This window comes from Ooceraea biroi, chromosome 7 (assembly GCF_003672135.1).
Source record: "Ooceraea biroi isolate clonal line C1 chromosome 7, Obir_v5.4, whole genome shotgun sequence".
Classification (NCBI taxonomy): Eukaryota; Metazoa; Arthropoda; class Insecta; order Hymenoptera; family Formicidae; genus Ooceraea; species Ooceraea biroi.
In genome coordinates this window covers 6834495-6860497 of record NC_039512.1, presented here as the reverse complement: position 1 = coordinate 6860497, position 26003 = coordinate 6834495, and the positions used below count along the sequence as shown (strand labels likewise).

At 41.4% G+C, this 26003-nt stretch overlaps 4 long non-coding RNA genes across 4 annotated transcripts; 2 read left to right on the top strand and 2 right to left on the bottom strand.

Annotated features, from left to right (window-relative positions):
* The first annotated feature begins 9304 nt into the window (after positions 1-9304).
* LOC105282098 lies at positions 9305-10678 on the top strand. The gene is made up of 2 exons (XR_894435.1): positions 9305-10251; positions 10363-10678. It is a non-coding gene; the product is annotated as an uncharacterized LOC105282098 (long non-coding RNA).
* On the bottom strand, positions 10521-13196 carry LOC113562308. The gene is made up of 2 exons (XR_003406827.1): positions 11483-13196; positions 10521-11286 (listed from the first exon to the last, which is right to left on the bottom strand). It is a non-coding gene; the product is annotated as an uncharacterized LOC113562308 (long non-coding RNA).
* On the bottom strand, positions 13197-14913 carry LOC113562309. The gene is made up of 2 exons (XR_003406828.1): positions 13962-14913; positions 13197-13855 (listed from the first exon to the last, which is right to left on the bottom strand). It is a non-coding gene; the product is annotated as an uncharacterized LOC113562309 (long non-coding RNA).
* Positions 14914-20025: 5112 nt separating this feature from the next.
* LOC113562310 lies at positions 20026-25958 on the top strand. Its single transcript, XR_003406829.1, has 2 exons — positions 20026-21675; positions 21767-25958. It is a non-coding gene; the product is annotated as an uncharacterized LOC113562310 (long non-coding RNA).
* Positions 25959-26003: the final 45 nt, after the last annotated feature.

Here is a 26003-nt window from a genome sequence, read left to right as displayed (position 1 = left end):
TTTTTGTCTAAGAACAAACGGAATTATTAATTGAAATTAAAAATTGAGGATTGATGTCTTGAGATGAATAAAAGTAATTTTACATGTTTTACATGCTATGAACGCATATTCTCCAGTAATGTTTTAGCCAACTCTGTCCGTCTAGATTTTACCAGCTGGATTGCGCATAATCTTCAACGGTTCTCTTCAGAATTCAGTTTTGGTTTGCTTGCAGCGGTGCTTGCAAATGCGAAAAATGCCTCGAGGTTACTCATGGCAGCCAGAGTTCACGCCCCTGGTGTCTCGAATACAATCGCAAGGGGGTTGCACCAGAAGGGAGAGCAGCAAGAAAAAAACCCGTCATACATTGCCGATAAAAAAGCCGACCCGTTGTAGAGGGTGCACGGGGGTTGCTTTCAATGTGGGAGGAAATCTACGCATGGTCAAAAGCATTTTTTTTCACTTAGCCTGTCTCCCTCCATCGCTCCCTTGTGTCTTTTTCTTACGAGCGCCCGATTGCAAGTCGTACAAGCATTTCATTGTGCTGGATACTTCCGGTGTAACCGGATATGACCGAGCGCATTGACATTAACTTATAAAATATTCGCGGCGACACCCGTCCGTTAATCCCCCCATCTTTGGACACGCCCTCCGAAAAGGTAGTACGATCAACTTTCATATGACGAGAATTGTATAGAGAATAGACATTGTTTTTTGTTTAACGTAAGACTATAGTAAAACGACATTTTGTAATTGTGAGCGGAATTATATAATCTTATTATTATCACTGTTAAAATAAAATCATAATAATATAACAGTAAATTTCTTGTCCTTAATTCTAATTCAATTATAAACGATATACAGAAAATTTATTATTTAATTTTAATTTAATTATTCTGTCTATCGTGTGTTTAAATGTCAGGTTCGATAAAATAGCTGCAATTGGTTCCCGCGTTATTACGTAAGCAAATGGTACCAAGTGCGTAAATGTAAGGGTACGCAAGTAAAAGTAAAAGCTGATGAGAGAGCAAAGAGTAGCCGCCTTTATGGTCGCTTGATAATTCGTAGGAATGGTGTCGGATCACCGTTTCAACCTATCATCACCTCCTATTTCAGAGACCGAATGGCACGCGTCAACCCCAAAGAAGTTTGTGCTCTTAAGCCTTTGTCGTGCGCACGCGTCGCGTGCCTCGTTTTACATCCGGACCCCCTGGGATAGTATTTTCAGATGTACGCGCTAACGAGATCAAAGCAAAACTGCTACAATATCAATCAAAGTATCAGAGGTGATAACATTATTTCTTACATCTGTTCATGTCAAAACAAACGAGAGAAATTCAATTTTTAAATTGATCAATCTCCGTCTCTTATACAAATATAAAATTTTTACAATTTATTTTGCGCAGTTTTTATTTCTGTACTTTATTAATTACTTTACTATTTATTTATCCATCAAATAAAACGACAGCATCTATATTTCAAACTTTACTCTGGATAGATATTTACATTTAGTTATGATTGTATACACGTGTATGCAGTCATATATTTATTATCCACTTATTACATGTTGCAGAATATTAAGAAAGACAGGTAAGAATACCTTTGACAGCATACGTGCATGGGAGTACACGAATGCATAGATTCATCTTATCATCCAAGAGACTCTAATTAATGAGTCGCGCAAAGAAATGTATGAAATGCTCGCGGCTGAAGTCCTGGACGGAAAGGTCGTACTTTTTTATCCTTTAGATAATATATCGTTAACATTCAATCGCATGCGATGGAATGCTGTTATATAAGCGCGACTCACTCATCTACTGAACAGGCAATATCGAAAACAATTCGTCTGCATAAAGAGAATGGAGATAATTTATTTTTCCTCTATAATCTAAATAGAAATCTCCATAAATCTACATCAATTATTTTGAAAACAATAATTTAGCTTTTATGAAAACATATCATATTTGTACATATACTTCTTTTAATATTGCATTTTCTCAAAATAATTTTCGCATTTACATACATAATGTTATACAACATAATCATATTCGTATCTTTTTGATTCTTTTCAAAATTATGTCACAAACAGACACAATTATAAACAATATCATAATTTATTTTATTAGTGTAAATTAACGTAGATATCTAAATATACACGTTCTTTGAAAAATGGATAAGCCCCGGTTTCTTCAAAATAAATTTTTTGCTGAAGAAGGTGTCACCAAAAACCATAAAGAAATACGTACTCATCGAAAGGAGAGCATGCAGCTCGAATGTAATTGATGCGTGGTTCCGTTTGCAGAAAGCTGACCGATAGCAAGTCCCACCGGTACAGACGATCCGTACATTCCGTAATACACTTAATGAGGGCCCGTTAATTACGCTAATGAATCCCAGTCCCTTCAGCTTATACCTGACTGCGCCGCTGACGAGCGAGAAGAAAACCTGCTACCTCACGGCCTTCGGACGCACTTTTTTTAGATATATCATTTCTACACCACTACTGCGATCGCTTTTGCTTATATGTGGCATGGAGACGCTGATTAAGATGTAAAGAATGAAGATGAGATGCCTCGTTATCGTACAAATCACTTAATATTAGGACTAAGATATTTCATTGATACTAACGCTTCGTAACTCACTGCTTCTGTGAATTTTAAACAATGGCTGATCTTTATATAGTTCCCGTAAAACACTTCAGATATAATTAGATTGGAACGAGATCACATTATTATAGCGTAGAGATAAAGTTCTCATGCATTCTATTGAAAGATCTCGTGCAGCTGATGGGATTAGTGCACACAATTAAGGTACATGTTTTTCTTCCTCCGTGAACATGCTTAATGATAAACATCGTTATAAGTATAAATATAAATCTGTAATTTTAATTATTACATCAATAGCACGTCTAAACCACGTTGTTACACGTGAGAAGCTGAAGATACAGACAAGAACTGTAACTTCTTGTCAAGCATAGAATGAAGTTTTGTGAGAGAAAAAATTCTCAATTTAATTACGTAAAACCATAAGTACGAAGTAAATCTCATAAATTTATTCGTCATGAAAAGAAAAATATTTTGTTCACCTTCGGCCTTCTATCTCTCGTTCTTTTATGCGGGAGACGTTTCGATCAGTCAGATTGAGCTTGGCATTCGGATTGCCGGTAATTCCGTGAGGTTAATAATACGGTAGAGCTAAACTCCGCTTTTTTTTTCTGGCACTACGATATTCACAAAGGTGTTTCGTGAACTCGCTTATCGGCTATATCGTGCCGAGTCTGCCTTCGTGACCGTACAGTTAAGCGTACGCCATTAACGTTACTTACCGGCCACCAGTCGGTCGTCGTCGTCGTTATTACATGTGCACCGCGCATATCATTTTAACGACAGGGAAAACGTTTTCTCTGATTCCGAACAACAGTAAAAAGTGGAGCACCGCGTCGCACCGCCCGTGCACCTCGTTTCAATGTTTATTAACAGTAAACATTCGAAAGCAATGCAACTTTCGTTCGAAACCCGCCGCGGCCCCGCTTTCGATCCCATTATATCACCCTCTACACGCCTCTACGCAATAATTACTGTCATCCTTTCGAAGGTAAAATTTCATCTGCATAAAATACGCAGCAGAAGCTGAACGGATCGAAAGGACAAGCGCAAGGAGCAACTCAAGTAGGAAGCATGTCACGTTGCTACACACGAAATTCTTGTGCAAGTATGACAATAGCCAAAAGTCGAATTATACCTGCCTGCCGGCCTTGGAATCTTCATTCGTCGGGGGATCGAAATGAGCGGAGGAACCTGAAGAGAATCGTGCACGCCGGTAGCGTTCGGGAGTTTTTTGTACGCTCTTTGTTTTCTGTCCTCTTTGACCATTTTTTGCCTAGCGAAAAGACATGAAGAATTCTCGAAAGGAGTAACGGGGGCCCCTTCTTTCGTCCGGATCGAGTCGAGGAGGCCACCGTCGTTACGCGACCTCTCAATAATGGCACGATAATTCCTATCGTGACAGAAGTTACGCAGGAGTTACGTTGACCGTAATTTATTTCGTGCGCGGGCTGAACGTAACACGTCACCCTACACGCGTGTATAGTTATTAGGGCCTAAAGAGCGCCGAGCACTTACGCGCAGATAATAACGCGACCACCACATTTTCAAGATAAACTCTTCGAAGGTATTTGCAGTCTTTAGGCTGTAATAACTATGATAACTGTAACGCGACAAACGAAAGTAATTGTAACGGTAATACAACGCTTCGTATTGAGAAACGTTTGTTTAACTTGTTTCCAAACGCGCTCTCTGTGTTATATGTATATTATTATTAATATAGTAGAGAGAAAGAGAGAGAGAGAGAAAGAATTTTATTATTAATACTAGTAAAATAGCCTGTCTACGCCAGGTAGTCCCTGGACCGAAATTAAAGATTTCAAGAATTTTCCCATTACCTGGGGGTGAACCCCTATCACCATGCGAAATTTGGTGTTTCTAGCATGTCGGGAAGTACCCGATCAATTCAACGACAGAATAGGGATTTTATATATATAGATTATTATTAATATAGTAAAATTTGGTACATTTATTAACACAGAATGTCAGAAGAATTTGTTGAGATTGATTAATTAAATATTCGCCCAATGAACAATGGATAAAATCGGAGTTTCTGATTTAAAAGGCATTATATTTTGATAGAACTTTATTGTGAAAAAAAACTTTTCCTTCCGAATTGACATGTGATTACATTCATCTTTCACACCGAGGAAGTTTGCGTAGAAATTAAGGCAACGAGTCTTTGGCCTTTAACGCGACTGCTTTAATTACGGGTAATTGTTTCGAAGGTCGGAAGCGGGCTGTAAAGACACAAGCCCACGCAATTGATGGTCACACCGTACGATAATACAGGGTGATCGCGTAATAATGTTTTGTACAAAACCTACGTTGAACGTGATCCAATCACTGATCAAATAATCGATATGCATAAATCTACCGTAAACAAACGGGCACGAAGAAAAAGCTTAGCTGCGCGTACACAACTTGTAATCTTACAATCACTTGCTTCCTTCAATTTATATTTAAATTCAGCATCGTCACGGAAGAGCAAACACAACCACGCGTTGTAATAAATGGCAGGCTCGAAGAGCTTACCATGCCCGCACGTAATGAAGTATCTTATTACTGTTATCGATCGCTGATCAATAAACATAGATAAGTATCGAAGGAGAGTTTGTAATCACTTTATTAAAACACCGTATTATAATTGATCTTTATCGGCTACCGCATCCTTTGACAGACACTATGCCGATCTCTTATAAAGTAGCCCGTAATTACGTTAATTCATGAACGAACATGTATGGTTTATAAAAGAAACCGCGTTTTGCGCAAGCGATAGATCTGATGCAACAGTTTTTTTCCAATTTCTCTCTAGTTTTTCTTACGGATTAAATATTAGCAAAGACAATTCATTACGCGATCGAATTTTTTCATCACAGATATGTGCAAGAGTATTGCGAAAAATAAGGGTAACAAACATCCTAGTAACTAAACAATATTCGTTGCTTTTGTGATCAAAACTCTTTTATGCTCAAGTTTCCTTAAGAAATAAGTACATGCATATCGTTTGCAACATGTCCCGCAGATGAAGGCATTTTGCTTTCCCTATTGTCGATAATTTGCAATGCCCACGCTTTACTTTGATCGGCTCGTTTCTTAAAAGGACTGTCGCGCCATGTTGTGGTATGCATCAGTAGACGAGAGTAGCTTAAATGCATGTGGAGGGTAAGATCGGTGTCATCCCTTTCATGAGGACAATGCCGCCAAATCCGATTTCCGAAATGATCGCGTTAAACGTGGCCTGGGATTTGCTAGGGGTCGAATGGCGACGTGAATAGCTGATGTTTACCGGTCCCAATGGAAAGAGGATTACCGCGCGCATATCCGTTGCACACGAAAGAGAGTGTGTCCTATTGGTCTCCCGCGGGGAAAGGGTGGCGTACGTGACGCGGAGTACCAGGGGCGTGATCTCATGGCATTCTTATGATGTCCTTGACAATGGAATGTGGAAGCCAGACCCGGAAACTGGGTCAGTTTACATCTGTCGCACGGCTGAGATGCGAAGGATCGTACAGAAAATTAAGCGCCTACGCTTAGAATGCCCTTTTCCTGTCAGAAATTATTTACTCGTACGCGTGTAACCAGTCGATCGTGAGTTTCCTTTTATGGAGACCTTTACAATAATAAAAATAACAAAAATTTGTGATAATAAATGATTATAAGGCGATTGTAAATTATAACTAAAATCTTTCATTTTAGTATTTTCTCTTGAAGTATTAACGCGAGCTATTGTTCTTTATACTTAAGTATTATAAGTGTAACTGAGCATTTGAACAATAGCGGCGAATGCAATGTTCAAAACAGTCGCTATGCTTTTCATCGACTTGCGAAGATATATTTCTGCAAAGCGAGGAGCACTTTCGAAAATTTCGTGAGTCCCCTATCTCGCGAAGGTATTTTCGACGCGAAGATAGTAGTCGCTCTTCCTGGCGCGAGAGAATACGCAAAAGAGAGACAGAGAGAGAGAGCAAGAGACAGAAGCCTCTCTCGAAAAAGGAAAACGGAATCGAGGGTGAGTCGAAGCGTGGCCATTTTGTCTGTTTAGTTCCACACGGAGACACCCGATGTATGGACGCCGCGATGCGTATAATCGCTAATGCTGGAACCCCCTTATCCGACCGGCGGGGTAGGCAAGAGTGAACCCCCGCTAATCTATTGGGTACCTCTCGCTCTTTTCATCACCAACTACCGAGTGAACCTCGTGAGATCTCGATACTGATGCTGCTCTCGTGCATAGACTATGAGATAAACGTCGATACGTGACGAAAGTCAGGCTAATGTTACCACGATGTAAAATGACGCATGCAAGAAGGGTTCATGATGAATTTTGACATTCTCGTGGTTGTAGTAATTATGCTTCACAATTGTGATTTTAATTATATATGTTTAGTAATACAAAAATAATTGTAGAAACTAAAAATTTATGAATATGTGAAATATAATAAAAATTAAAAGTTATTTTGTTCTCCAAATTGTAAGATTTCGTGTCAAAGTAGAATACGCTGATAACATTTTTTGTATTCAAGAAAGAAATTTACGTTTTTATTTCCTCTATTTCGTCGTCACAAAAGATATTTTCGATGATCAACCCCGAATCGGCGTGATCGATATATCTGCGGATGCTAAGAGCCATTTTGTCGCATCCCTCTTTTAGCAAAACCACCTTTAGTTGCGATGTGTGCGTCCTTTTTGCGGTCTTTTGTGAGAAATCTGCTGCACGAAAACCTACTTGGTCCATGTCACCGGTTTTACGCTTCGGTGCATCGTGAGCTCCATGCTCCTCGTCGTTCGCACGGGGCCGTGCTCGAAGAATGGATGGAATTGGCCTTTTCCATTTTCGCACAGAGTACCAGCCCATAATACGTTTCTGCGAGCCTCACAGAGAAGCTTCATGGTACGCCAAGTGAACATTCTCCTCATTGTTACTGTGGTAGCTCCACCAGGGACATCGCCTACACTCGTGTGAAAATTAAAGAGACCTATCTTTTTAACAACATTATTCGTGTATCTCAATATATACATCATAAAATACGCACAAAATATATATGTGTAATACATTTACTAGTAAACCACATAATATGCGTACAATACTATTTTGCATTGCATAACGGAAATATGCAAAATTTGTGTATTCACTATCTTTTATCAGTTAAAGTATTTATCCACTTTCAAGATATTAATATTCGCAACTGTTTAAAAATAATGGATACAATAATTGTTAAAAACAGTGACTATTTCTAAATATAATGATTGTTCTCTCTTGCAAACTTAAACAAATACGTATTTTCCTATTTTCTCTTATCATTATCAGCAGATATAAATCATAATGACGCGACACCTTCCTCAATGACGTGATCTCCTGTCAGCGACCAGTGTTTCTCGTCTTCTGGGTGGAAAAGAGTCGAAGGCGAAGTCTCTCGGTAGATCCGTTTAACCATCAGAAGAGTAGTAGGTACTCGTCTCTGGTCGCCGTCGGTCTCTGATTGTCCTTTATTGGGTTAAATTGAACTTCCTTCTCGTGATACGCGGCTCGCATCAACTCACTCGCTCTGAGTAGTTGCTTAGCTCTTAAACATCTGTGTAAGTACAGGGTGTGCTTAAAGTACCTCGATTTGTCTTTACTCGCTCTGCGAGTCGACTTCCGATCTCTTAAATATTCACGATATCAGTTTGTCTTCTATCATAAACGGTTACGGACATTACGCGGCCGGAAACATTCAATTATGTTTCATGGCACTTCTTCGTCGGAAATTTTCCCATTGTTTCTATCATTTATCAAACGTATTTGAATAATTGAATAACATTTATATGTTATTTGCTATCTAGTGCTTTTTCTAGAAAACAACCGCTTAAATGCTTATTATTGTGCGTATTTTTAAAACTTGTAAATTGATTGCTGTAATTCTTGATCCCATGGCGATTTCAAGTCACTGTATATATGACTAAGTCGGCGAGTCATGCGAGCTTAAGAGTTAAGAGTTTGGGTTTGCGCTACGCAACAATTCGCGAGGGGGCGAACCGCGACTCAGGAATTCAGAGCGGGTAAATACGGTGGGCGTCTTATTCTTACTTACGTGTGGCGAACGCGTTCCGCGCGACCTGTGAACCACGCTCAATACCGTGCTACCACGTCGAAGTTGTCGCTTCTCCAGGTATAATACATCAGATCAAACCAGATCCGATTTACAAATTTACAAAATGTGTGGGAAATATTAGAGAACCGTTTGCGTATCACTTGCATGCACATTTTGATATCTTTATCAATGCTTAAAAGATTTTTTTATAAAATGAAATGTTTCAATATACGCGCTACTGGAGTTTATGGAAAAGATTCTAATCTTTCAATATCATACTGTTTTTATAAATCACCTTTTTTAAGAGCCCGATTTAAAAAAAGATTAATTCCTAAAAATTTAATAAATACAATTCAAATTTTATAATTTGTCTTTTAGACAGTTTGAGCAATAGATACTAATATAGCTACTATATATGCGATTCATTCATATATAAAAACGAATACTAATGCACGTTAATCAGATTACGTTCGCAAATACGAATTCCGATATCGCTGGTTGAGAATCCCTGCTTGAGGGAATCGTACTGATAAGAATGAATTATGCAGATGAATGTTGCGGCGATGTCGCCGATGTATCAAACCGCCTCAACTAGCTCATTCTCCTTCGTTATCTATTCATTGACAAGCCCGACGTGATCGTGGACCAGAAATCCGGACTGTTCCCATGTTCCACTTATAGCATTTGGTCCAATCGCACGCGTCTGACTTTAGACGACGTCTGATAGCTCCAGAGTCAACATTACGCTCGATAACGATCACGCGCAAACATTTCTACATTTATACGCTGAAAGTTCTTTGAGGCTAAATGTGCCTGCTTCTTCAGATTTGTCATCACTAATCGCACCCGTCAAAGCTTTCTCGCGATATCCACGAGTGTATTTGCGTCGTTCACTTGGACACTTCAAGTTGACGTTCATCAAACGTTCCTGAAGAAACCCGCTGGTACCGCTAGACGTCTATTAAGGCGCACATTTGTTGCGATAGACATCTAACCATTTCTAAATAAATCAGTCATTTCGGAAAGGATATTTTTATTAATATATACTGTTAGGAATATGCTATTCATCAAATTGTAACATGTAAGTGCAACATCTGTAATAATGACAATTCGCGCGATATACACGTATCTTCTAAGATTCAAAAGGCTGAAGACGAGGAACGATGTCGAAAGAAGAGCGATTTCGGCAGAGGTGATCATTCGGCAGTTGACTTGGTTTAAGTAACGAAGACTAACTACCGAACGTTAATAACCTTTCCAGGAGTAGAAGCTGCGAGATGACTAGCTTGGTATTCGGTTGCTAGTCGCAAGGAAGCAACGCCGCTATGAATCCGCAAGCTAGGGCAAGGAAGACAAGGAGGAGGCGGGAGGTAACTTAATGACGCCGCATCCGGGAGTCGCCAGGACATTGTACTTCGCAAAAAAGGATCTTATAACGCGTCCACACAGCTGGACCCGCATACTACGCTCCTCCACGTTCGAATGGGAGACCCCGATCCATTAACGGGCCGGCGCGAACATTAATAATCCGCGCCTTCTCGCCCGGATTGCCGGTGCGGACGCGCGAGCTGCAAGGTGGCGGCAACCTTGCCCAGGTGATGTAATGGTAGCCGATCCGCGGCATATCGGCTTCCTGAAGCGGGCTCGCGCGGTAGCCACGTCTTTTATGCCACGTCAAAGCTAATCACACTTTGTGATTTATCCAGATGGCGTCAATAAATCAGATTCGGGAACGCCGTGCCAGATTGGACTCGGTTTTTGTCGGATTGCCGAGCAGCGGCTGTGATGATGTAAAAGGGCATGGGTTGGAAGTTATGGACGTTATTGGAGATGCGTAACGGACGTACGAAAAATAAGCTGTATTGCTGATATATTATTTGTAACTTCTTCATGAATGCATTAAATTATTTTCTACATATATATAATTGTCAATATCGTATCAAATATCAAAATGGTGTATGCATTGAACCAGCAATTCTGTGAGAATCGAATAAATGCTTGCAACTTCGTGTGATTTAAATCTCAAATAATTTCTCTTTCTCTCTTCACACTTTAACATTAATTATATATAAGACTTGAAATAGACCTGGGAATTGGTCTGAATTGCATGAAAAAGAACAGGAATTTTCCAGCAACCCATTGGGCCAATATGTAGGTAATCTCGCCTTGTGGGTCCACTGAACCAACTGAGCTTGGGTTGATCGGTTCGATTTCAAAAAAGCACCGCCCTCCCGCGGTGCGCATCCCCGTTCATCCATTCATCCAGCCGCAAGTTACGTTATCTTCTGTCGTGTGCTGAAAGAAGAAGACGAAGCAGAGAATGGAGAAGAACAAGAGGCGGAGGAGAATAGAGCGTAGAATCACGATGAGTGGCGGCCCTGAGGTGCGAGATGCGAGTGGAAAGGCTCCCGGGCTGCCAACCTAATAAAGCAATTTGTCACGGTTGTCGTCCAAATGCCAGCCATACATTAACACACAATCTCGCCTCTGAGAGAGAGAAAGAGAGAGAGCCTTAGCCATCGTCCTCTTTCTTTTTTCCTCGCTGGACAATCTCTCCTCCCTTGTCTTTCCAATTTTTTCAAATCTACGACTTTCTCCTTATGTATTCCCGATACTTTAATCCTGGGCACCTGCAAGTTCATCGTAACATATTACAACAGAACTGATCGATGGAAAGGGATATTGAACATAATGAGGATACTATGAAATTGAAAGCAGATAATGATACGTAACGCTATTAGATAAGATGCGACGTTGGTTACAATAATCTTTTATTCTTTCACAATATTACAACCGGACAATGAAAAACTTCGGATGCATACTAACAATCGCCCACCGCATCGCGGAGAGAGCATACGGAAGCACAAGCCATTTGTCAATAGTCGCACGATCCCTGACTCTCCAGCAGACAACGCATAGGTGACTGAGAACATGCGCATACTATTTTCTTCGCGTCCGCCGCAAGCACAATGCCCGCGGATTATTACGCACTTTTTGCGAGGAGCGAGAGACCCTAGGACGATCAAGGCAGAGGATGGGACCTGACTTCCTCGGCGACGCCGTTGCAAAGGCGAAGACGTTCTGCAGGTTCTTGCTACCGGCAAGAGGTGCGGGACACGCGTGATTGATGGATCCTCTCTACGAGTGGTCCACGACGAACCAGATGGGACTCCCTCTTCTCCAGCGTGCGTTGCCTCTCCGTCCTCCTCGTTCTTTGCTCTTCGCGCTCGTATGCTTCGTTGTTTTCTTCCTTCTTTTCTTGCTTCTCCTTTCTCGCAAACGCCTTCGCATCCGATGTGCCGCGCGGCTTTCTAATCAAGAAATATTGGTCACACTCGGCTCCCGTAGCTTAGGAAGCTCGATGGACATGCACATTTCCGGCGAGATCAACGATGCTGGGAGCAAGCAGGAAATTATTCATAATTTTTGTCCGAGGTATACGATACTGATGATCATGATACGACAAAGATACAAAATACCAGTTACTAATTAAAGAAATAGGTAACCATTTGATAGTCGCCGATTGTAATTAATTTTATGAACATTGGACAAGATTAATCATTACATCATCTTGAACACTCTTAAAGCTAAAATTCTGCTCATTTGAAATACTTTCGAAATGTTTCCGGATACTGAGTTAACTCTTACGAAAGCAATTACTTGTTTCAGTTGACCCCAGGTTTCCTCACCAGGCAACTGATTACTGGATCGCATTTATTCAATTCTCTAAGAGGCCACAAGCGTACCGATCTGTCGTATCTCACGCGCTTTCGTCTGCTCGTCGACGACGGCTTCGTATCTTGAGCGACGTGATACACACGCGCAAACGCGTTCGCGTATGCACACACCACGCCATATGCGTGTGCACCGCGTGCGTGTTTGTGTGTCGTAGGGTTAATTGAATCAAGCAGCACGCAACCAGCTCTGTATACACTGCCGGGTCATCCGAGGTCAAATCGGTAATGGGCTGACCCTTAATTCACCATGTGGCCGACCACTGAACGCCGATACATCGTCGCTCGTTCTTGGACATGCGACCCTCCTAAGCACTCGGTGACCTTGAACTCGGAAGACCGGACGACAGAGTGGATCCACGACAACTTCGACGGCACGAAACCACCCTGCGAGTCGCGTCGAAGCTGTCCACTCGTCACGGCACTATCACTTCCGCATAGCACCCCGCATATTGCTTCAAAACGTAAAAACGATTGGTTTCATTGAAGAAGCGGCCTCCGCGCGATTATTAGTGGATTTTTGATAATTATGATTGAGAGCCGGCACTTAACTGTGAATGCGCGACGGATTTTCTTGTAGCGCGGTGATTGATCTTCAGCATTAGAGGGGAATCGTGCAATTGCAGTAGTATATTCATTACGCGGTGAAGTCGCGGGGTGAAACAAGCACTTTGTAAAGAAAATGTAAAGAAAAACCTGTTTCTCTTCTGTTTTAGAACAGATGCGTGTAGCAGAATGAAACAGCTAATCTAAAAATAAAAATAGGAAGAAAAGATAGAAATGAAAGATAGAGAAAAAATTATATACGTAACATATAGTCATTGTTTTAAAGTATATAATTATTTATATATAATTATTTTAACTACTTATAATATCAGTGTGTGCTAAATGCAGAGAAATTAAACGTGAGAATATAAAACAGTATATTTTGACATCGATTACATAATTTACTGATCGAAACGGTACTATTAGCACGAGCGAGTGCGAAGCGGATTCAGAGGTCGGTCGTGGATCGATGAGCTTAAATCGCTCTCTCGTGTCTCGTCTGCAATTTGCGAGAGGACCTCTTAATTCGATGTGGTTTTCTGCGCTCGCCAGGCCGCTCGGTAGGCACGAACAACGTGTAAATATGTAACGAGTTCATTAGGCTGCCGGTCCGGCAAACTTTCGTGGCTGTTATAACGACGATCACTACGGCTAATTATGGTTTAACTGAATTTCCTCGATTAACCACTCTGCCCTCAGTCTCTTCTCGATATTTGCTTATGATGAACATTACATGAATAATCTGATTAACAACAAGGGTAAAATATTATACATCTCATGTATAATATTTAAATGAAATCTAGATATTATCAAATTTAATAGAGATTTTTATGAAAATGATAAGGACGACTGATGTTGTTCTTGCGTTATGTTGTAATCCATCATACGTTTTTCCTAACGATTATATTTATCGTAAAATCTGGAAGAATAAAATAACTCCTTCGTGCATATACAGAGAGTGATACAATCTTATTATCTTCATCTCAGATTGCAAATGTAGAATTAACAAATGTAGAAAAGCATACTTCTCGGAAATGTATACGTTCACCGAACATTTATTGACTTGTCACTGTAAATTTCGTTTCGCAGTGATCGTGCCTAGCTTCTGATTTCTATCCCGTGAGATCACGGGGAAATGTAAGCCAGTTCTCTATGAAACAGCCGCTAGAAATTTTTTGTCGATTCGACGCGAAGCAATCCTCCAAAATTATAGCGGCCGATGGAACGGTACACGGTAACAAGAACAAAACTGCCACTTTATGACGGTGGTCACCGACGGACGAATAGTGCAGAGCTCATCCCGTCTAACGAGTCTTGCCGAGACGCACGTTGAATCCTACACGACGGAACCGCGACACACAAATCCCACGGAGACGCTTATCTGCCGCGACGCGCATCGCCACGAGAAGAGAAGACGAATCTAATTTATTCGACCTCGGGGCCCACACGCGCCTCGTGTACAATTCCGTCCGCTATTGGGTCAGCCGAGTCGCAGAGATTCAAAAGGGACTTTCTCTCGCTAATTGTCTAATTGACGTAGTCGTTCGCCATCGCCCCAAATGACCATAGAAAGGAGAACCTACGAAGGGTCCGGCCTGAGACACTGACCGGGCAATCAGTATCAGGTTTCCCCTCCCATCATTGTTCTCTGTCTTGTTCCTTCTGTTCCAACGTGGACGTACAACAAACGACTCTCTTGACTCCTATCGCGTCAACGCATTTGATAAGAGCCGAGGTCAGCCGGTAACTAGTCAACAGATGCGGCCAATTGGATGGCTTAATGTTCTTACGACGCTTGGAGGGAGCGTGTTGCGATTGTAAGGCGCGTGCACTGTGAATTTTTATGATGCGTGCATTGTGTGAGGTACAAATAATCCACAAAGATTTATTCATCGAGCAATTGATTCATACACTGGATTGTGTTTAGATAATAGTGTACTTTTAAAAGATAGGAAATATGTAAAATGTATATGTATACATTTTTATATGTAGAATTAAATAAAAAATATGCGTTTATGATAATATATCAAACATTATAGCATATTATTAAAGAAAGTAAATTTATAGGTATAATATGAATTCATACATAATTACAACTAGACTACAGCTTTCGTAACACCGTGTTCGCCATACGTTCCTTTTTTATTCATAATTTGTTACTATAACTATCAATAACTAGCAAATAATTATTCCCAGGTATCGTAAATAATCCGTTAACTGTTACATAATAAGTTGCAGTAGTAATGTTTCATGATAAAGTTCTGGAAAATGAAACGCATGACTGCAGATTGCAATTACTAATCACACCTGGCTTATCTCAAAAAGATGGATTTATGAAAGCTGTTTGCGTGATCCACAAAATACACTATATGATACGTTGTAGAATAATCTTTACGTATAGATATATCTACTCTGTAATACAGGATTAGAAAATGACAGAAATTTATGTTAGCAAAGCCCTGCGAGCAATAGATACAAGTGTGATTTAATAGAAGCATGTATAGAAATTAAAATATAAAAATTTTTTACATATATACCTACACATACTTATATGAATATAAAATCGTATATAGAAATTTCAATTTTATATAATTGGCGTTTTAAAATAGTTTATATTAAATAATTTTTTTAACTTTTTATTTTTATATATAGAAATTATCTTCGTGAATCTAATCATATTATTTTGCTTTAAAAAACTAAATCTATCAGGTCTAAAACGGTCTTAGTTTCGCTTCTTTTTGAAGTCTACCTTGAATTAAAAATAAAATTTTTCATATAATTTTTGTGCTATGGTGATGTGTAATTAATCAAAGCTCGATATCTTTTATCGCTCTTCGTTCAAGGGCAACTGATGTCTCAACTCCGGGAGAGCAAACGGCATACTTTTTAGTTAGACCTCGGCCGAGTAAAGCACGCGATTCTTGGGAACCTCCGTATAATACGACTCAAGACAATGAGCGCGACGATTTCTTCATGGAAGACAATTTGGCGCCCGGTACGCTCAAAGCGCGGCGAGGCTCTTACGGCGAGCTTCAGAAATTGCCGACTCGGCGGCGATCGCGAGATTCGGCCGAAGTTTTGATGTCACAAGTTTCTCCTGGATGTCGAGAGTGGTTGTTAAAAGTCGTGTCGCAATTGTCGTGTCGGCGAGCCACCGACTGCGCAATTTCGCTTCTTTCTGTAATCTCTCGCGAACTTAGTATACTATATACGCGCGCGCGTGTGTATATCCTTAACACGCCCGCGAGTACGCCGAGTATGCTGGCGAACGCATTATTGCTTACATCGTGAGCAATTATAATTTCATGTTTTACGGCTGGTGTGTATAGCCATCACTTTTTAGCTAGCCACGTTTCACAGAATCCGTCAGCATCGGATATAAATCTCTCGAGTCGATTTTGCCGAAGAGCTGGAAGCTATCTATAAGTAACTGATTGAAAAAATGCAATTCAACGTTAACAAAGTAGACTGCTTCATCTGAAATGAAGGACTCCTATGATTTATTCAACAATGCATTCAGTCGATGTTGTTCACTCGATCGAAATGATCCTAATCTGCGGAATCCGTTGCCGTAACGTTGCAATAAGCTGCTACGTACCCCAACAATTAAATGGTTGGTTGATTAACGTGCGAAATCGGTCGAATCCCATCGAGTCCGTTCACGCTCGCGCGATTCGCGCCTTTTTCATTCGCTTCAACGCACGCTTCGATTCTCGAATCACCCACGTTCAACAGGCCGCATTAAACTACCCCTCGTTACACATGTCGAAAGAGAGGAAGAGAGAAAGAATACACGAGCGATTCGCGTGCTTAATGGGATATGTCTTCCATGTGGCTTATCGCGATGCGTATTACTGCATAAATATTGTTCCTGCGGGAGGGAAGGAATTCTTGCTTTTCTTAATTATAATTATGCAACTACTGAATATTACTGAATATACAATTTAAATTACGTTCGTAAAAATTACAATTGTAGTAAATACATCGTTTTATTAAAACAAGTGTTAATAAGATTTTAAATAATTTTGTGCCATTAGTTTTTAGTTGCGAGAGATTAGCATAAAAAAAGACAAAGATTCGATTACACGTGTACGCACATTAGCATCCAACTGAGTGTTATAGGCATGCGGTAAAATTTTACCATCAAGGAAAGGTCATTAGCATTACGATGATTAATTACGAACGACGACTTCACGAGTCGTTAACCGCCAAGCGACGGACTCTCGAATTCTCTCTCCGCCAAGGAAACGACGAACTGCGCCTCGATCTCGTTCGATCCTCCGAGCCGCGCCGACCGCAGCAATTCTTGAACTCGCTGCTGGAAGTGATTCTTACTGACCTAAAATCAAAGGCACCAAAGGTTCCATTATGTAAATTAAAGTACAAAAAAAAAGAAAAAAGCACGCCGCTGCCATCTCATTACTAGCTCTCGTAATCATTATCGGTTCGTTGAACGCCTGAACAAGTATAGCAACTACGGAGATCACTTTTGACTTACCGCTAGAAATTGTTAACACGCTTACACTAATATCACTTTTATTAACCATAGAGATATATTTTACAATAAAAAGATGTACATGATATAAATCTCCCCTCACAAAAGAAAGCGTGATATTTTCTGAAATGCATTAGGAACAATTTCAATTTCTGCTCCATTAGATTTAGCACCTTATTAGCTTAATGTAAGTTGTTAAATATGTGGAGACGCAGAGATAGAGAAAGAGAGATGGACAACCAGATAGGGAGAAAGACGGAAGAAGAGAGAGAGAGAGACAGTGAGCATCGGGGAGAGATTCGAGGAGAAGAGGGTAAGCTTTGATTGGTCCATTGAGGACACGTGCTGGCAACCCCGACGTAGCCCAGCCCTCTAGCTGTGCATCTCGTTACGAACTCATTCAGGAACTCCAACGTCGCCAATGACGGAATCAAGTGGAATTGTTAACGGGGGCACCCCCGTTAGGTGGCTGGGACGTAGAGAAGGCGATAGAGATCGTGCCCTAATGACAACGACGATATAATCTGATGGGATAATTCAGTTTACATGATCGCCACGGGGTATCGCGGGATCTCCTCCGTATTGATACTTATCAGGCTCGACTCGAACGTGGAAGACATTAATGGCGCTCCTCTGCATTGTATGCGCATCGGCATTGCCAGGATTAATGAAATTCATTAAGGTCATTATTATTTGTTTATCGATACGGTATCTGTGCGCACGACAATGAGTAGCAATTAGTATTATATCATTTGCATTTACGAGTAGCAACGCACTGATGTCTAAACAAATAGTCGGTGCACGCGGACAAAAGAGAGAAAGAAGGGACAGCACATGGATAATGAAAATTAATGACTTCATTGCGATTTGATCGGAGAGATAGAGATCGTGTACCCCGATGACAATAATATGAGCTAACATTATATGGCAGCCGCGGGAGTCGATTTCTCAAGTGTTTAATGTGCATTGGTAATCGATGCGAATACATTACGCAGAGGATCTAAGATTTTATCTGAGGACCCGTGAATGTGCGGGGCGGACCTTATGCGCGTGGCATATGGATAATTATCATTTTTATGGGTGTTACTATCGTCTTATTGATGATACAGTCAGCAATTGTAGCGACAGTGTTACTGTTTCATTTTACGGAGAAACATTCGTTTTCTCACTACTGAAAAAGAATATTAGTAATTAATAGTGATTAAATAGCTGAGATGTGGATTGCCGCGACAGAAAACAAGTTTCGTTTGGTACATGTGCACTCAAGCATGTAGAACGCATTGCTGATGCAAAAGTCACTCGCATTTATCTACAAACATTTATTTTTTGCAGGATTTCTTGTTACTTCAAGATAAGAAATTCCGAAGTAAAATTCGGTACTTCGGAGACCGTGAAGCAGGATTTTTTCTCGAAGAGAAATTGCCATGCTCTCGGAAGCCCGAAATCGTAGATTCCGCCGTCGAACTTCCGCTGAAGGAACTTCAGTTTCGACTTCGCCGCTGATAGGGCACAGGTAGAGGGTCCCATGTTGCGCGACTCGACGCTATTTGCCACGTTGCGAATTTCTACGAGTGCTCTTCAGCGTCTTTCAACCGCGCGGCCGGTGGAGCACCCTTCGATGCTGTCGACAGCGCTGCGACGGGGAATACCCCCGGCACAACCGCGGCGGTCGCATGAAAACGTGTACGGAATATAATGGACGGAGTGAAGTGCGTCGCGGTCGTTCTCCCGAAGTGGGCATTGTTGGCCCACATGCTCGCTCGAACAAACCGGACTGATCGACCTCGTGGTAACACATGGGAACGCCGACCGGCCACCGATCATTTCTTCCTCTTCCCGCGCACCGCGTTCGCCGTTCCCTTTTCTTCTAATCTCGTCTTCTTTCCGCGTTGCGTGTGCGTGTCCTTACTCCTCTCCTAATCATGGTGTCAACCTTTAAGATCATTAGTTGCTGCTAATGTTCTCCTGCACTATGTTTTTCTTCGTACATACAGGATATCTGGACAATTTAAATTGAGTCAAGCTGAGTTTGCAATTGAGCCGCGCAAGTCGCGTTAACGTATTGATTAATGTAATAAGCAATTGTATTCTTGCTAATATTTTTGACAAAATTGTTCAAGTAAATAATACTTTGTGATAAATTAATATATATAAAAATATATGTTCTACACTTTCTTTCTATATTTCCAAAATTTGCTTTTTCTATTTTGATTTAATTATGTTCAACAAGGGATGACGCATTGTCGACATCGTTGATAAGAAAATACAACGCTATAAAGTTTCGGTTGCACAAGAGAGCATAAGTTTCTGCATGCCGTGCAGTTTATGAGCACGATAATGCTCTTCATTGAGAAATAGCATCGTTTAAGTATCCGCTACTATTTCGCTGTCGATGCCCTGCGACGGACCCTCGAGTCCGCTCTCCTTCAGGCCGGTTAGAGGTGCGGGTACGGATGTGAAAGAGAAACGTACGTATGTACGCACGCCCCGGTACCCGAAGGGTGAAACAATAAGCGACGAACGACAATGAGGATTTAAGTGGCGACCTCAATGATATCAACTGCACGCCGGAATAGAATTCAATTGAATTGAAGGAACGGCGAGGGGAGCCCTCCTCTATCGCTTGCGGCCGACGTTTTGTAACCATCTCGTTGTCGACTTTAGCAGTTTCCACGTGAACCTCAGGCAACCCTCGTCCTGTGATCTAAATGTTACATCGGTAACTTGCGACTGGGCATAATAAAACACGTTCGTTCGATTTTATTCTGCATACGCGATGTGTCCGCGTTCTCATCCCGCTCTTTGCCGTTCACATAAAATATATTCATAAATGTAATGTGCGGTTTCGTTGGACGTTCCACGCTCCGAGGCAAGGCAGAGGGTACGATCGAAACGAGTACCTCACAATAACACAACGACGCACGCGTGAAACTAATTACCCGCCGTGTAATTTCGTCTCCCTCCGTTCTCTCGCACCTACGACCCAACACGCTAATTCTTTCAAGCGCCACGTCGTAGCGCAGTTAAACCAACGAGTGTACGAACGCCAGTGATCACGATTAAGGTGCTTCCCATTAAGCCGGCGTTAACTACCTGCCGGCCCAATTTGCGCGAGTCCGCTTTCGGGCGCTCGCTTCAAACGCGAACTCGCGCGCGCTCCGCTCGCCATCGGCCGCGCTCGGTGGCGTAATAGCGCCACATGCATAATTAATCGCCGTGCGCTGATACGTCGACGGGCGCGTTATAAATAGGGATAGCATGTGGTTAATTCATCGTGTCGGGCGCGATCGCGAGCGATTGCGATTTTATTGCGCGACGTTACACGGCGCTTTATCGCGCCGCAGATTATCGTCCGCGGCCGTTTAACCGAACTGTTAACTCACTACCTCTCAGGTGGGATCGCGAAGATTGAAAATAAACAGACGGCTATTACGCCTCCGCGTAATGATTTATAGCCCAACTTTCGCTCGTGTTTCGCCGGGATTATCGACGCGTTAATTTTCCGGTAATTAATATTATCTTAATTGCTCCACGTGCTCCGGCTGTTATCCGGCGAAATGACGGAGACGTACGCATTGTAGTGAATATTGACACGTTTTTTTATTGTCATAACATATTTCTTTTCTGATCTTGGTTTCCTTGCGAGAAGATTGAAGAAGGAAGCTATAGGCGAAGGCTCGACTCGAAGTCAGAAGATACTACTTCTCTTGAAGGCTCTTCTCTTGAAGACACCACTCCTAGTGGCGCCATCTCTTCAGGAAGTGGAGAACCAGACTCTCCTGAATATGAGGATCAGTTAGAAACGACGAAGCAAGAGTTGCCTCTGACTGCTTACAGGGTGTCTCATAAATCAAGTATTAGAAGCGATCGCGTGTGAAACGTTTTGCACTCGACTCTCATCCTGGTTAATTTAGCTGAACTAAATCATTTTAAAAGGGGCAAGAAGTCAATTCGACTGATTCGAATTGACTCATGATTCTCTAATGGAAGGAGAAAGAGGAAAAAAATCAAACATTGAATTACACAAAATTCCATATCATATATCAAAAGAAGCCAGATATTATATCTGCAAAATTAATAAATATATAACTAATTTAGTTAAATATGTATTGTATAAAATTACCGTGTGTATATTGTAAAATATTATAAATAAAATATAATATATATAATAGATGTATTTTACGATCCTCAACACTGAAGACACATTGGTGGAAAGATCTTTTGTCTAATCGTCAATTTTTATGGTATGACAAACTTATTTCACTATACCTAAATGGATGTTACTATTGCAGATACAACAGGTGCCTTTTAACAAACGCAAATTCAACCATAAAGGGATCCGATATCCACCGAAGAGGACCAATGGCCGGTTGGAGCCCGTGGAAGGAGCCAATCGCACTACAGGAACGCACGGTATCCAGGATCCGGTAAAAAGCATCAAACGAAGCCGCTGGCGTTCACGGAAAGCGCCGGCCCTGCTGCACCCTCTCTCGAGCGTGTCCACGTCGCGTCCTTACTGCAGCATCGACCGCATTTTTTTCGTCGACATCGATCGTCCCGTGCGCCATTCACCGCGAAAAAAATTGTTCGAGGAAGGGAAAGTTACTGAGGATACATGTCCTCGTGATCGTAGACGCGCTGCGCGCTGGAGATGCATTGTCCTTTTACAGGCAAGAGATTTCTTTTTAGTTGCAACGAAACATGCGCGAGTAGGTGGACGGTGCGGGAGGAACAGCCATCGATTAGCCGAACGACGGCGACCTTGTCGTGTCGCAGATACGTCGAGCGAGAAACGCGAAGGGCGAGATGGGCCCACGTGTGAAAAAGCCGCGAGATCATTTATGTATGTATGTCACGCGGGATGAAAAACGAGGCTTCGCGTCGGATCGATGGATCCGCATCCGGAACTCCTCGACGATACGTCCGATATACATCGTTCTTTTTTTTCTGCTGCAAAGCGTTTTTACTCGCATTACGCTATGCACTCGCGCGTCTCCTCCGAGGCGCTTTTCCGTCGGATCGATCATCCGCCACGCTCGGCGGCAGAGGAGCGAACGGCACGTTGGTCGCTCGATGAATTTCATTTATCTTCCTGTTTTTCGTCGTAGACGCGCGATTCCGGGATACGCCGCGGTTTTACAAGCCGCACTCGCGATTATTATGTAAGAATGCGCGGCTCGCGTTCTTCTTGTCGCATCGGCTGCATTCTTCCCGTCGCGCGCAACCGCCTCGCGCGATTTGCCCGATAAAGATCGCCGAGATGAAGACGAGTAATACGATTACTGGGGAAGGTTAATGCATCTTCCCCACGACGCATTACAAGAATCCTCTTTTTACTTGTCCGCGCGTCTTGCCACCGCATGTAACTAACGACGCGATATACAGTAGTACCGGCAGGAAAAATCGGCATAAATATCGCTACGATGTTCGAATTGCTATTAACTTTCTTCGTGCGGAAAATATTCGCAGTTTTTAGATCTATTACTGATAATGAGCTTCACGCTTAAATAGATATATGAAACAGGCTAAGAAATCGCTTTATATCGACCTAACACGAAATGTAGGTAACGTTAATAGTAAGTACGATTCAAATTATTAATAATTTTGAGTATTGTATATTTAGATTGAAATGTTATGTACGGAATAACTTGTGTGTTGGATTTTGGAAGGTCGGAAGACTTAGATTCATATCCGTTCGCAGCGGACTGTCATTACAGGAGAACAAGTCAGGTCATCTTTAATGCTAGGGTTGCTCGGGCTGGTTCGATTTCAAAATTCCCAACAAAGAGGGAACAAAGAACAGTTGCGACGAACATTAACGCACCGCTGATGACAGAAAGCAGGTGGAGCATAGTGTGGGACAAAATTTGGAGCCACAAATTGCTGCAACGATGAGCAAGCGGAACCTTCACAGACATTGGTAGCATATTTGACTGAGAAATAATATATCCAAATAAGTAGGATAGTTATTTAGCATATAAATAAAATATATTGCAAAATATGAAATGTCATAACAATAAAATAGACAAAGATGCATTCTAGAATATTTATATATATTTAAAGATGAATCATACATGTGTGCACGTGTGAATCAGAAATTTTGTTCTTACTGCATGTAATAGAAACAGGATTTTCATAAAGTCTTGAGAGCTGTAATCAAATTGAAATTTAAGTCAACAATATTTACGCATTGAATGCGCTAATACTTGATTCGCACTAAACGCAAATTACGAGTCATGCACAATTAACAATTCACAAGGAGCAATCATCGACCGGCATGCAGCGGCGCGCTGAGTATGATATCGACCGAAATGCCGTGCGTTAACGCGGGAATTAAATGCACGACGTTTTTCGTTAAATGACGAAGGTAAACAGCGAAATTATATGGCGATTTAAGTCAGGGTTACAGCATGTGAAAGATAGAGAAAGAGGAAAAGACATTTAACGATAACATGCGGTTAGGTATCAGTAAATAGCGAAATGATTGTTAGCATATTAACGTTAAGCAGAACATTAGACGTATTATAACAGTTGTTCGGGAGTAATGGCCGCTAATATGTGAACTATTAATGCCATTGACCTATCTCTTAAATATCACACAACGGTGCAACAGCAATTATCAAATCCGGTATTAAACGCTTGGCATGCACCACTGATTACGTCGGCCGTCGTAACATATTTAAGTAGCGCGTTGTAAAGATAAATAATAGGAATAACGAGCCGTTAAACTCGTCTTTTTTTACTGGTCTCACGGAACTAACGCGTGTCGCAGCTATTAATGCCACACGAGATGTAATCGATGCCGTTTAACGCACTTATACATATGTAAGAGAGCCGGAGAGCTTGGCGCTTCATTGTAAACTCAACGAAAATGTTTTGCAGGATAATAGCCCGCCAAACTTACAACGCCAATAATGCACGCGAAATCGAGCCTATTTACTTAGCGTTGCTCACATGATCGTGCGTAATACCAGTAGACCTGTCCTTGTTGCTAATTTTATACCGAATTAGCCATAAATGCGAGCATTTTCGCCCTATCGGTGACCATGTGCATATTTATACGTCGAATGTCCGACGCTCTCGTGTATATCAACCTTCTCATTTACCATCTATGCTTTTTTTTATATCTGCGTCTTGCGCATGTTAACTTAAATTAATTTTCTAATAAACTAATTTTCTGGATCGCTTGTGCAAGCTAAAATCTAATTAAGTAAATAGGGTAAAAAAATAAAAATTTTGCTGAGGGAATACCTTCAAAATTGTACGCGATAAGCAAATTACACGCATCCCCGAAGTGCATTTTAGAATTAATCGATGGTATGTATTGTACAGCGTCATAGGTGAAAAATAGCACACTGATAACGTCGCAATATGGCCTGCCGTATCTTGTCACGCGCTATCGACCGCATAAACAACCGATGCACTTGGCTCGATTAATAATGGTTTGTTTTAGTAATATCAGCGCAACATATATACGTTGGCATTATTGAACTATAATATTATAACTATAATACAATGATCGTTACTTTGGAATGTACAATTAGAATGATAATGTATGATACTTTTTATGAAGCTTTTATTGGCTTATATGGCTCTTATGTAATATTGTTCGAAGTAATTTTGACATTCAATGCCGTATACTTTCAACAGTGACACAATGTTGCGGGCGTTTTGTAATTACTCGCAAACTCATAATTGGTGCATAGCGATAAGATACGTTGCATGCACATCGAATATGCACGATAGATTAGGAAACTGGAACATTCACGATGACCATTAAGTTAATTATCGGGCGTTGTCTTGTCTATTGCTGACTTGACGATGAGACCACGCAATTAGATAGGTACTATTATCGCTTCGTAATGTAAAATGCGTGATGCCTGGAGTACCCAATAGAGTTTTCAACAATGGCGTTTCGATCCGCAAGCGGTCAGATAACGAGGTCTCGTTACCGGCGCTACATCGTGCCCGATTTCTCGGCATCCTCAAGGATCATCTGCGGCGGCCTCAGCGGATCATTAGGAGTCTTCCGGTTCCGCGGCGGGTCGGCATAAGCAGGACAAAACATCATAAACCATATTAAGCAACGGCCATAAAAACTCTCTCCCTGCCGAGCCCGTATACGCACCGCTTGATTTCAAATCCTTGGAAGGCCTCGCCATCCACCTTGATCCGAACGATGTGTGTCGTATATATTTATTGAGAGACAGTAAACCGCAATTATGACCACCATAACCGACTAACTAACCATCGCGCCGTCGTCGTCGCGGATCACCAACTTTTTTCCAGTCTTCTCGCTCTTCTCGCCTGTCCCGTTTTTTTCTCACCTTCATCTCGTTTTCTCCTGACATGATCGAAAGGTAAAAGAAATCTGCAAGAGGATGGCATTTTACGGACAGTAGAACATTGCAACCAGTTTGAGAATCCTAATGAATTCAGTCGATAACACTCGGGTTAGCTAAGAGAAGAAATTTATGAAAGATTCTTAAAAATTATCATGTGATAAAATAAAAGATTATTTATTATGAACCGCGTGTTATTTTATTAAATTTTTATGTAATCTTAATAAAAT